The 14,722-nt window shown below is 38.9% G+C and overlaps 1 long non-coding RNA gene across 1 annotated transcript in view; it reads right to left on the bottom strand.

The window, feature by feature from the left end:
• LOC138753268 (uncharacterized) overlaps positions 1-14,722 on the bottom strand; it is a 100,888-nt gene that overhangs the window by 54,687 nt on the left and 31,479 nt on the right. Inside the window, exons 3-4 of the long non-coding RNA XR_011351065.1 lie at positions 12,235-12,314; positions 5,653-5,802 (exon numbers count right to left, since the gene is read on the bottom strand). This is a non-coding gene — a long non-coding RNA (uncharacterized lncRNA). The remainder of the gene's footprint in view (positions 1-5,652; positions 5,803-12,234; positions 12,315-14,722) is intronic.

Raw genomic sequence — 14,722 nt, 5'->3', positions numbered from 1 at the left:
TGCTTGGTTTTATGATTAATGGACCATTAGGAGAAAGAAATGATGTTCAAAATCATTTGGCAATAAGTGTCAACAGATAGCGATTGTTAACCTTGATAAGCTGTGAGAACAGCAGTTCAAGAATATATTTCCTGAATGCATCAGGATGACCAAGAACATTCGAAGGAAGACCAGCAGTTCTTGGAACCAGTGTCAACATCTGCCAAACTGGTTAATACGCAGCTCAAATTTAGTACGGATTTGTTTGAAAGAATCATAACATCGACATTCTAATCTCTCCAAGTGTCTATAAAGGAAGATGGTCATGACAGGTGCTATCTTCCATCATTCATCTATGGTATCCTTCCCTACATGCAATGTTTCATTATCTGGTGGATTCTCCTCTACTATCCTCTAATACCTCTGCATAGTAGCATCCATTCCTGCCTTTAACACTTTACCTATCAGCCAAGAATCCTTTACAATCTGAACAAATATTACCTGCTGTAAGTTTTCAGTGGTATCAGTAACATGAGGTGTGTGTATGACTATTTCATTGAGTTCATTATAACAATGAGAAAATGCTCATTCTTTATTAAGCACTTTTCTAAAGTAGAAAAAGAACTTGAACAGAAACTGGAACATAGAATTTTTAAAAATAAATTTATGTAGTTATTTTTCATTCTTTAATCATACTTTAATGTATACTTTAATCAGTTGATTTGTTGTATCCTAAGATCTGCAGTGGTAGTGGTATGTTTCAAACAATCTCCCTTCCTCATAGTCAGAAATACTTGATGCAACTTCTCTACATACATTACACATTAAAAACTAAAATGACTCAAGTATTCAATTAAAGGCAGAAGCATGTACAGACATAAATCAGTCCTCTCCATTGAAGGTTATAGACTGAGAAGAAAATACCTTGGCAACTTGCCTGTATTCTACCTTTTACAGAATTTTAAACCTCAACATTGTAAAGACTACATTTCCAAAAGCTCATCTAGTACTTGCCTTTCCTTTAAATGTGTTTTATTGCAAATTGAAGAACAATAAACATAAATTGGGTTATTTATTTTCCAGCATTTTTTTGAAAAAAAATTCTCAAATAGTAATCTCAGAGTGAAATAAAAGGAATAAGAACTTCAATGCAGTTATTCAAAAAATTCAAAACATTTCCCTGAAGTTGTATTAGCATCAAAAAGTAAATAATGTCATTTGCGGAAGGTTTTTGGTTGTCATTTCATCCCATTTATTCACAAAGAATGGTTTATTCACAAACCTACACGGGCAAGACCCCTCAACACTTCCTCCGCTATACTGACGACTACATCGGGGCTGCCTCATGCACCCGTGATGAGCTAATCAACATCATTCTATTTGCAGTCAACTTCCATCCCAATCTCAAATTCACCTGGTCCATCTCTAGTAACATTTCCCCTCCTTGATCTCTCTGTCTCCATCTCAGGAGACAAGCTTTCCACACACATATTTTACAAAACCATCAACTCCAACAACTACCTCAACTACACTTCTTCATACCCAGTCCCCTGTAAGGATTCTATTCCTTTCTTGCAATTTCTCCATCTCCACCACATCTGTTCCCAAGATGAAGTCTTCCAGTCTAGATCATCTGAAATGTCTTCCTTCTTCCACAAACATGGCTTTCCCTCCACCACCATTAATTCAGCCCTTACCCGCACCTCATCCATTTCCCACTCATCTGCCCTGGCTCCCTCTGCACCCAGACACAACAAACACAAGATTCCCTTGTCCTTATCTACCATCCATTTAGCCTCTGCATCCAACACATTATCCTCCATAAATTTGGCCACCTACAACATGATCCCACCACCAGATAAATCTTCCCCTCTCCACCTTCCATAGAGATGACTCCCCCTCTGACTCCCTCATCCACTCATTCCTCCCCATCTCCGCCCCATGCACATTCCTATGTGGCCGCATGAAGTCCCACACTTGCACCCACACCTCCTCCCTCAACACTATTCAGGACCACAAACCGTCTTTTTAAGTAAAGTAACACTTGTGTATCCATGTGAATGATCTACTGCATCTAGTGCTCTCTTTGTGGCCTTCTCTACATCTGAGAGACTGGGCACAGACTGGGAGATTGTTTTGTTGAGCACCTTCACCCTGCCTGCATCAGTGACAGGGATCTCCTATTCGCCAACCACTTCAATTCCATGCCTCACTCCCATGCTCATGTCTCTCCACAGCCTCAAACTATTCCACCAAGACCACACATTCCAACCAAATGGCATTATTATCTCTCCTCCAGTTTCTGCTAGCCTACTCTGCATTCTCCCTACTTTTCTTTTCCCTTGGTCTTCTTTCTTCCAGCTCTCCACCCCTTCCCTCTCCATTCACAGAGCCATCCCCCCTCCTCCTGCTTGCTGGTGTGCCCTCCCTCCGTTATCCATTTATTTCCTCCTGCCTTTGGGATTGTGTCCTGCCCCTTCCCATCCCCTCACCATTTTGTTCAGCTACATGCCTACATTTTGCTCATACTTTGATGAAGGGTTCAAGCCCAAAACCTTTGTTATGTGTATAGCATATTTGCTATATAAAATACACTGTTTGATCTGCTGAGTTTCTCCTGCATTGTGTTTTTCTTCAACTGTAGTGTCTGCTTGTGTTTTACTTTTTAACTTTAACCTTAGACATACAGCACGATAACAGGCCATTTCTGCCCACGAGTCCATCCCGGCCAATTTGCAAGCAACTAACCTACACCCCTGGTACATTTTGAATTGTGGGAGGAAACCAGACCCCCAGAGAAAACTCACGCAAACATTGGGAGAATGTACTGTTACATACTCCGACAGCAGCAATAGAAATTAGTCCAATGTTATAACCATTACAGTTCAGGCCCAATTCTGGAATGTCAGTTCAAAGTCCAGTCTCCAAAATCCAGAATTGATGCAAAGAAGTATTTATGAACGAGGTGGGAGAGACCATGAAACTCATTAAATCCTTGTTGAGATGCTTCCAAAGAAATATCCTTTTCAGAGGAGTGGCAATCAAAACATTTTGCATAGGGGACATAAAACGAATAATTTTCACAAAGCTTCCAGAACCCTTTCATGGGTCAGCTGAAAGAACCGTCACAATGGTCACAATCCAAATGCAGTATTTCTCTGCTTCCAGAACCCCTTTGTGGGTCAGGCTTTCAAAGTGACCTTCCCTTTTGGTCATGGTGTGGCACATTTATCTTCCTTCAAAAATGACCATTCCTTTGGCCTCTCCTTACAGAGAAATTAGACAAATAGTCTATTCCCACACGAGGCCACTTCACACAGTATCTCTTCAAAGGGATGCTTCTCCAAGTGGCACATTTCATCTAGGTAAACAATGTCCACCTGCTCCCCTCTAACTAGGCACTCATTATATCCTCATATAACTCTTGTAAATTTGTCAAACTTGACCTGCCTTTGCTGAATCCATGCTGCAATTTGCCTAATGGATCCATTTCAATTCAGATGCCTGACTATTTCTTATTTAATGATAGCTTCAAGCATTTTCCCAACTACAAATGTTAAACTAACTGGCCTATAGTTTCCTGCCTTTTGCCTACATCCTTTCTGCATAGTGCATTAACAGTCACCATTTTATAATCTACCAGGACCTGCTCAGAGTCATAAACCAGGGTGTTGCCCTGGGATGAGGCAGTTCAGTTATGAGACCAGAGTGGAGAAGCTGGGCCTTTCCTCTCTAGAAGAGGTGGTTAAGATAGAATATTTTTGAGGTATATAAAAAATTTTTTTCCCCTGCAACCACCGCAACCGTGCCTGCCTGTCCCGCATCGGACTTGTCAGCCACAAACGAGCCTGCAGCTGACGTGGACATTACCCCTCCATAAATCTTCGTCCGCGAAGCCAAGCCAAAGAAGAAGAAGAGAGCATAGATAGTTGAGATTGCAGGAAAACATTCCCATAAGAGAGCTAGATAAGAATAGATATGTTTATGGTAAGTGGCATGGAACATATTTACCCTGAGAGTGCCTTGGAGAGCTGTTGAAACTAGATCTCTGATAGCATGTAATTAATGTTCAAATGAGCCTGAATCTCTTTGGTGTGGACCAAGTAATAGGGAATTCCATGATCACCATGATGAGGTCAAACTAGGGCTTTAGACAACTGCACAATAATTTCTAACTCTAAGCAATCTCACTGAATAAATAAATATTTTATTAATTTTATTTACGTTCACTAAGGTTCATCTATGCCTTTTATTTGCTAAATAAAACAAACCCACAAAAGCAAATTATCATTACCAAACATATCAGATGCTGGGACAGCAGATTGACCACATCTGACCTGTAGGGCTACAAGATCTAGTTTATTAGCCATCATCCAGCTGACAACAAATTGGTTATAATCATGGATTAAGTAGTTAATATTTTGCAAAATATTCATTTCTTTGCTGTGTTAATTTACCTTATTTTCAATCTATAGTCATAAAATAGTAATACACATTCTTTATTTATTTGCATCATTTTGTTCTATTTTAACTGTTTGTCAATATATCTGCAAGTAAAGGATATTCCACAAGGATCTCGTGAATATCAGGTGATCTTTGGTTTTCTATTGCAGTAAGAGTCAGATTTCTGACTAAATTATTTTCTATTTGCCACAAAAGGTTGGCTAATTGATGACTTTTAAGTTTCATTGGCGAGGAGCTATCACTTTTGACTGAAAAATCATAAACTTAACACACCAAAGATAAAAAGAATTTTGCAAATTGAAAATTATCAATGCTATCTCAGAACATCATAAATAGCCAAAATAAAAATTGTTAATATTTCATACAAGTATGGAAAAATACTTTTGTAGTATTGCTGCATAATATGCAAATCTGTACATTTTTATGGCACTAAATTGGTTGATTGCTTTGTTCAATTTCTCACTTTGGCCAGATAAAAGTTCTGATTTCTGTTTTATCAATGTACTACTTTAGTCAATTTGATGAAATGACATATATAAGGAAATTCTGTCTTGCTGCACCCACAAAAGAACATAAAACACACAAAGTAGATGTTACATTCATACAAGGTGCCACGAGAGAAAATAATAAACATAAAAAGATAAATAAATAAATATTCACAGTTGAGATAATGCAAAAGAGTTTGCTATATCAATAACAAGCGTTTGCTAGTGCAGACCAATCTTTGGTGGTCTTGGAGTAGCTTTACTTGGTCTAACTCTGGATAGTACAAAACAAAATGAATGAAAACAAGGTGAGAGGTGATAAGATATATTTACTCCTTGCCCCATTGCACCACAACAGTTCCTCATATTCCTATAAGATGCACTGCTGCAACTCCCCAAGCTTCTTTTGTCAACAAAACCTAAAGTTTAACAGGTGCATAGCGATTCAATTATCCCCTAAATAGGGGGTGACATACATCTCAGCTCCTTCATTATTGGTGGGTCAAAATTTTGAAACTCCCAAAATCTCAATGGAACACCTCCACATCATGAACTGCACAAGTTCAAGGAGACAATCAACTCAAAACTTCATAAAAATATTTTTGTTAAATTAGAGATAGGTAGTGAATGTGGTTTTAACCATGATGTTCACTACTTTTGAATCAGTTAAAATTCCTCTCAATGAACACATAGCTGAAGTTATACAGTATACCCAAATACTCACAGCAGGTTTGGTAAAATTGACATCTCCAAGAATTCCAGGTTCACAGTTAACGACAAACACATGGTGAGGATGCAGAGCTCCATGAACATTGCTTGAGTTATGAAGTGTCTGTAGACTTGTTGCAACACCTTGCATTGCTTTAATTACCTCCTTTAACACAGCAATAAGACTAAGTATTAGAACAAAGCTGTACACACAGATTACTGGGTACTGTACTCTGAATTCACACATGGAATTCCAGATTGTGATCATATCTATAGAGAATAGAACTGATAACCCACTTAAACTTTTCTGATGCATGTTGCTAGAATGCATCATTTACTCACAGATAGGTTAAGCTCGCAAAACTATTCCTATAGCACAAATTCACATTTATGGCAAAATGAAAAGGAGATTCTGATATCACATTCCTTTTAAAACCTGTCACATTACACAGTTTTCCAAATGAAGTTTGCACAATTTTCATTAACGACTTCAAGTTAATATTAACAATGACTTCCAGCAGTTTTAAAGCAAAATACATTCACATTGAATCACCACACAATAAGTAAAAGAATAATCCAACAATCTACTTCCTCGTGCAAAGCTGATTCAATAACAATGATACAAACTGCACCTCAATTACCCCCAACATTGGCCCATGTTAAATGCACACAGAGACCCAGCTGTAGGCAGAAATGTCACTCCCTCATCCACCTGCACTTTGAAATGTCATCAATCCTTAACTTTGCGTTTTTTCATTGGGAAGAGTTGATTGAAATGTACTGTTGTTTCATTCCTGGACAGACATGGAATTTGAAAACTCCCAAAGGACATCGACACCTTGCAACCAAAAGTGCATCTCATCTCCCATCCAGCCATTGTCGAATCCAGTTCACTACTTAACCATGAACACCTGGCATCTGAACCTTCCTGACTAACTTCCCCTTGACTAACATGTGGGACCTTATCAAAGGCCTTACTCGAGTCCATATAGACAATATCCACAATGTTTCCTTCATCAACTTTCTTGGTAACCTCTTCGAAAATTCTCTAAGTTAAACACGACCTACCATGCACAAAGCCATGTTGACTATCCCTAATCAGTTCCTGGCTATCTAAATAATTGAATATCCAATCTCTTAGAACACCTTCCAATAATTTACCTACTACTGACATCAGGTTAATTGGCCTATAATTTCCAAGGTTACTTTTGGAGTCTTTTATAAACAATGGAACAACATGAGCTATTCTTCAATCCTCTGGCATCACACCCATGGCTAATGACATTTAAAGGGTTTCTGACAGAACCCCTGCAATTTCTACACTAGCCCCACTCAAGGTACAAGGGAATATCTTGTGAGGCCCCGGGGATTTATCCACCCTTATTTGCTTTACAACAGTAAGCACTTCCTCCAATCTAATCTGTATAGGTTCCATGACCTCACTACTTGTTTTCCTTACTTCCCACAACTCTGTGGCTGTTTCCTGGGTGAATACGGATCAAAAAAACATTTAAGAGTCTCCCCCATCTCTTTTGGCTCCAAATAAAGCCGACCACACTGATCTTTAAGAGGACAAATTTTACCCATTAGCATCCTTTTGCTTTTAATATACCTATAGAAACCCTTAGGATTTTCCTTCATGTCTTCTTTTAGCCTTCCTGATTTCTTTCTTGAGGTTTTCCTTGCAGTTTTTTAATACTCTTCAAATATTTTATTTGCTCTACATTGTCTATACCTGCTATACAGCTCCCTATTCTTCTGAACCAGAACCCAATATCCCTCAAAAAAGGCTCTAACTTGATTTAGACAAATTGAGCAAGTAGGTATTTGCATGTTAGAATGTCAATAAATGTCAGGTTAGTCACACTAGTTTTAAGAAACAAAGACAAGAGTATTCTCTTCACATTGATAGCATTGGGGAAAATGTTCTATGGACCAGTGTAGTAAGTCTTTGCACACAATAGATAAAAGCAAATAGGAAGGGAAATAGTATGTTGACCAACACTGCAAAAATATTTGGGTGCAAAGCCAAGGAAATCTTGCTCCAGCTTGGTGGCTGATAGGGGGGGGTAAAGTGGGGGGTAGAGGGTGCGCACATGAATGGTGAAGATTAGCTGCCCTCCTCTCATTCTGTGAAGTCACTCAGAAGCACTCTTCGTAGATGTTGTGAAAGCCTGCCGCTCCAGGAATATCCTGTGACCAGGGTGGCCACTCCAATTCAAATAAAATTCATGAAAGTAATATCTAGGAGTGTGTTACATATTGTCAGATGTCAGTGCATGCAGTAAGGAGGATTCTGGAGCAGAAATTGCAGAGTTCATGACTCCACAGTGTTTCATTTTTCATAAAAATTAGATCATGAAATGCTCAAAAGCATTACATCATGGAATCTAATTACTAGGCAATTAGATATCCAAGTACAACATACTCAAGGTTTAGATAATTAATTGGCTGTGTGGTTTTCTGGTTTCTAAAATACTTAGAACCATAGAACACTATAGCACTGAAAACAGGCCATTTGGCCCCTTTATTCTATGCTGACCCACATCTCCCTAGTCCCATTGATCTTCTCCCATTCCATAGCCCTCCAGGCCTCTCACATCCATGTACCTATCCAATTTATTGTTAAAGCACATGATCAACCCCATATTTACCTCATCAGATGGCAGCTCATTCCATATTCCTAGCACCTTCTGGGTGAAAATCTTCCCCCTAATGTTCCCTCAAACCTTTCCTCTTTCATCTTAAAATTATGATCTCTCATATTTATATCCCCAATCAAAGTGTAAAAAGCATATTTGCATCTTGAAAATCTCAATCAAATCTCCCTCATTCTTCTTCGCTCTAAGGAGTGAAGTCCTAACCGGTTTAATCTTTCCCTGTAATTCAACCCCTGAAGACCCAGCAACATCCTAGTAAATCTTTTCTGTACTCTTTCAATCTTATTCATATCCTTCCTGTAGTTAGGCACCCTGACTGCACTCAATATTCCAAATTTGGCCTCACCGATATCTTATACAACCTTGCCATAACATCCCAACTCCTATACTCAATACTTTGATTTATAAAAGCTTTCTTTACAACCCTGTTCACATGTGATACCACCTTCAGAGAATAATGCATCTGTATTCCCAGATCTCTTTACTCCTCAGTGCCCTACCATTTACTGTATATGTCCTACCTTGGTTTGCCCTTCCAAATTGCATCACCTCACACATCTGCATTAAACTCTATCTGCAATTTTTTGGCTCATTCTCCTACCTGGTCCAGATCCCTCTGCAAGCTTTGATAACCCTCCTCATTGTCCACAATGCCTCCTATCTTTGTCTCATCAGTAAACTTTCTGATCCAATTCATCACATTATCATCCAGATCATTGATATATACAGCAAACAACAATGGTCCCAACATGGATCTCTGAAGCACACCACCAGTCACAGGTCTCCAATCTGAGAAGCAACCACCCAGAACCACCCTGTGTCTTCTCTCACACCGCCAATTTTGAATCCAATTTACCACCTCTCCTTGAATACCCAGTTTCTGAACCTTCTGAACTAACCTCCCATGTGCTTTACTGAAGTCCATGTAGACAAAATCCACAGCCCTTTCCTCATTTTTCTTCCTGGTTACCTCCTCGAAAAACTCTACAAGGTTCATTAAATACAATCTACCATGCACAAAACCATGCTGACTATCCTTAATCAGCTCATGACAATCCAAATACTTATATATCATGTTCTTCAACAATTTACCTACCACTGACATCAGGCTCACTGGCCTATAATTACTTGGTTAATTTTGAAGCCATTTTAAACAACGGGACAACATGAGCTACCTTCCAATCCTCTGGCACCTCATCCATGGCTAAGGATATTTTGAATATATCAGCCAGGGCCCCTGAAATTTCTACACTAATTTCCCTCAAAGTCCAATGGAATATCACATCTGGCCCAGGAGATTTATCTATCTTTATTCACTGTGAAGCAGCACACATCTCTTCCTACTCAATCTTCATCTATTCCAGGACTCTTCCTTCTTGAACCACTATGCCAGTTTTCTGAGTAAATATTGATGCAAAAAAAAAACTGTTTAAGATCTCCCCCATTTCCTGAGGCTCCACTCTACCAATTTTGTCCCTTACTATCCTTTTACTCTTAATATATAAAACCACTTCGGGTTTACCTACATATTATCTGCCAGAGCAACCTCATCTTCTTTTTGCATTCCTGATTTATTTCTTGAGTATTTTCTTGCATTTTCTGTACTCGTCAATTACCTCATTAGCTCCTTGTTGTTTACATCTCCCTCTATTTCTTAACCAGATCACCAATATCTCTTGAAAATCAAGGTTCCCTAGGCCTAGTAACTTTGTGTTTCATCCTAACAGGAGCATGCAAACTCTGCACACTCAAAATTTCTCCCTTGAAGGCCATCCACTTATCTATCACAACTTTGCCATAAAACAATATATCCCAATCCACACTTCCTAGATCTTTTCTCATTTCCACAAAATTTACCTTCCTCCAATTTAGAATACCAACACAAAGATCAGACTTATCCTTTTCCAAACATAATGAAGCTAATGACATTATGGTCCCTGACCCAAAATGTTCATCTACACGTCACATACATCTGCCACCTGACCTGTCTTGTTCCCTAACAGTAAATCAATTATTGCATCTTCTCTCATTTCTACCTCTATGTATTGATTTAGAAAACTTTCCTGAACACATTTCACAAATTTTAAGCCATCCATCCCCTTTTGCAGTATGCGAGTCCTAGTCAATATTTGGGAAGTTAAAATCTCCCATTATCACAATATTCTGCTTCTTACTTCAGTCTGCTATCTCTCTACAGATTTGCTCCTCCAATTCTTTAGGACTATTGGGTGGTCTATAATACAATCCTATTCGTGTGGTCACACCTTTCCTGCTCCTCAACTCCACCCATATGACCTCTGTAGACAAGTCATCCTGGTTGTCCAGACTTTGCACACCTGAGATATTTTCCCTCACTATCAATGCCACCCTTCCTCCTTTCATCCTTTCTCTATCACATCTGAAGCAACGGAACCCTGGAACATTAAGATGCCAGTCCTGCAATCAAGTCTCACTAATAACAACATCATAATCACACATGTCAATCCATGCCCTAACCTTGTCAGCCTTACAAACAATATTCCTTGCATTAAAATAAACACACCTGAGAAAATTTCTGTCATGTATAAACCTATGATTTCTGTCTATACATGCAGTCCTTGCATGACTTTTATCCTCTTTCACTCTAACTACTCTAATATTCTGGTTCCCTTCCCCCTGAAAATCTTGTTGATCCTCATTGCGACAAGGCTAACAAACCTAACCGCAAAGATATTAATCCCCTTCCAGTTTAGATGCAATCCATCCTGTCAGTACAGATCACACCTTCCCTGGAATGCAGCCCAGTGATTTAGAAATGTGAAGCACTTCCTCCTACACCATATCTTATCCTCTTATTGCTAATCTCTCCAGCATATGGCATGGAAGCAATCCTGAGATTATTACCCTGGAGGTCCTCTTCTTCAACCTAGCAGCTAAATCCCTGAACTCTCTGTAACGCGACTGATTGCACTCAGAGACAAGTGAGGAGTACCAGCATGCTTTCAATAACTTACAATCAATGGCCGGTACACACAATATTCCTCAGGTGAATCTGAAGTCAGGTGGGAAAACCAGAGTTTATATTAGGGTCGGTGAGGGTGGAGCCAAGGAAGGAGCCAACCATCTAAACAATACACATACAGAGAATTCCAGTTCACTGCCCTCTTCTTGCAGGACTTCCTCACCCTTTCTACCCATGTCATTGGTCTCTACGTGGACCACAATATCTGGCTGATCACTCTCCCACCTAAGAATATCGTGAACTCGATCTGAGATATCCCATACCCTGGCACCAGGGAGGCAACATTCCATCCGGGATTCCCAATCTCCTACACAAAACCTCTCATCTGCCTTCCAAACTATTGAATCCCCTTACACTGCAGCTTGCCTCTTTCTCCCCCTTCCCATCTTAGCCACAGCACCAGGCTCAGTGCCAGAGGTCATCCCCCTCAACAGTATTCAAAACGGCATACCTGTTTTATCAGGGTGACTCCCACTGGGGGGGGGGGGGGGGGGGGGCTGCTTGACCTGCCTGTTCCTTCTCTCCTAAATCTAACCCAACTATCCTCTACATGTTTCCTATGTGTAATTATGTCTCTAAAACTCTTACCTATCACACCCTCCGCCTCTCAAATGCTCCAGAGTTTATCCAGCACCTACTCCAAAGCCTCAATAGGCATTTCTTATTTGATTACTTGATTACTTAAAATATATATCTTGAGAAACATCCTTTTCTACACACATGAAGTTCAATCAATCAACAAGCTATTTAATTTGCTTTCTCTGGCACTTCCAAAAATCCAACCACACAAACATGTGAGGGTTTTGCACTAACCATTTTGCATCAGGAAAATTAGATGCTTTGAATAGTCATTTTCCTCAGGGTTTAAAAAGACTAAAAAAAAAGCAAAATTAAAAATACAAAAATGATATCAAATGGACATCCTGTCGCTTATTACCATATAATTCTTGATTGCTGCTTCCGAATGGAGGAGACAGAGCTCTGGAAACCAATTGTGAGCAACACTGTCAAGTCTCCCTATAAAGGGAAAATGTATCCAGTCAACTCCCATGCCTAACAAACCTTTGATACATTAGAAACATTTTCTATGGATACTCTGAAGGTGTAAAAACAATTTTACAATAATCCATTAACAAAACACAGGGGGAAAATAGGCATTCCTTATTTATGAGGGTAAAATCTTATGATAATACAGTGGTCAATAAATGATTTTAAAAATAGTTCGCAGTTTTGGAGCTGATGTACAGCAAGCCTACAGCTGTTGCAAGACAAGTAAATAGATTCTTGTAATTAGTATTACTGCATTGTTCTCCTCCCATGTCAATTGGGGGGAAAAAAAGGGGTTATCACCTACCACAATTTTATCATCTCCATTTGAAGAGTAATCTTTTTTTTTAATTTAGAGATACAGCTCAGTAACGGAGCCTTGCGGCTCACCCAATGTGACTAATTAACCTACAAACATCTTTGGAACGAGGGAAGAAAGCAGGAAACCCAAAGGAAACCAACACAGTCACACAGAACACATACAAGCTCCTTACAGAGAACATCAGATTCAAACCCAGGTCTTTGCCACTGCAACAGTGTTCAAGTTAAAGTTTAGATTTATTGTTAGAGTACATACATGACATCGTACATAATCCTGAGATATCTTCTCCTGTTGACGAGGCAGAATTACCACTTAATGATAGTGCAAAAAATTGTACTCAAGAAGATATGTACACATGCAAATAAATAAAGAAATGAAAACAAACTATGCCACACAGAAAGAAAAATAAAATGTGTAAAAGTAACCATTCTTAGTGGTGCACTAACCATTAAGGTAATCGTGCTGCCCTAATGGTGATAGTTGAAAACAATTTAGCATTTATATTGCAAAATGATCCAAGGCATTTTATACCAAGCTACGCTGAAGAAAATTTGATATTGAGCTGAATAAAGAGGCAACGTGCTGAATGCCTGATGCTGGCAACCAGCCTCTAATTCTCCATGAAACCACGAGATGGTCACAATGCACACAACAGTATATGCTGGACTTCCATGCCTGGGCAATGGCACATCTACCCTTTCATTGCCATCTTTGCACGCTACTAATCCCAAGTGGCTAGAAGTATCTGTACGTGGCCAGGGTTCATGCCCATATCTGATGGGTCTAGCACTACCGTTGTAACATTTTCAAATATTTAACATGCAGTGTCTGTGTCTTTGTTTTAAAATGAAGTGTTTGAATAGACTAAGAATCAATTACAATCATTCTCTGTAAATTTCTGTATGATTCAGCCTGGTCTCCAAAATACATTGGTTACATCTTTGAACCTAGTAAAGCAAAAATATTTCTTCATAGTTATTATTATTGTAATTTTCCCCAAATATCCCTTCAAATTCACAAGGAAGAAAATTAATATAACCATGAAATAAGAACCTAGAACATTTTCTAATGTATAATTGGTAGATAATGCATCAGTTTTTTTTTTCTTAAAAGTTGGTTCCTAAAACAAAATGCTTCTAAACAATAGAAAACACGTGAACCATGAACAGAAAATTCTACAGCATTGCCATTTGGAAAGTGCATCGAATACTTTGGTTCATCTGCGCTTTCCTATGACATTTTGTGTTTGCAACCTGACGTTGATAAGGCATGTGGCCAATCTGTAAATGTAGTATTTTAACATTGGATACAATTTCCATTATTTTCCATCAGGAAACAATAAAATATTGCAAAACTATTATCCTACATATTCTTCTTTTTCAAGAAAATCTCTTTGTTGATAATATTTCTCAGTTTCTGTATTATTTCCTTCATCTTCTCAATCTAGAAATCATCAGAATTGCCCAATTACAGGAAGAAAGTTGTGCACACAACACAAGTAACTTATTAACATGTCTTCTGCAATTTATAAATCCAGGTAACCCAACAACACATTACATTCAGCAGATTATTTTCTTTCACCACTATGAAAGCAGGTTTAATGTTGATGGTCAAACCTCGGTGTTTCAGCTATAGGAGGAATATCAATAAGTTGGAAGGGGTGCAGACGAGCAACTGGGAGAGGTTGGATAGGTTGAGTCTTTATTTTCTTGAGAGAAGCTTTATAAAAGCATGAGATGTGTGGATAAAGTGAATGCTTGCAGACCTCTTTCCCGCCATAGATGATTCCATAACTAGAAGGCAAAGGTTCAAGGTAAGTTTTAAGATGGATCTGAGGGACAAATGTTTCACTCATTGAGAGGTCCATATCTGGCAATGAGCTGTCAGATAAAGCTATAAAAGTGAATACAATTACAATGGTAAAAAGATATTTGGACAGATCTATGAATAGGAAAGACTTAGAAGGCAAATGGGACTAGCCCAGAAGGCGAATTTGGTTAGCAGGGACAAAATGGGCCAAAGGACCAGTTCTGTGCTGTATGACTTAATGATCTCT

Source organism: Narcine bancroftii, chromosome 1 (assembly GCF_036971445.1).
Source record: "Narcine bancroftii isolate sNarBan1 chromosome 1, sNarBan1.hap1, whole genome shotgun sequence".
Taxonomy (NCBI): Eukaryota; Metazoa; Chordata; class Chondrichthyes; order Torpediniformes; family Narcinidae; genus Narcine; species Narcine bancroftii.
Note: the sequence above shows the minus strand (reverse complement) of the source record. Positions and strands in the feature narration are given on the sequence as shown.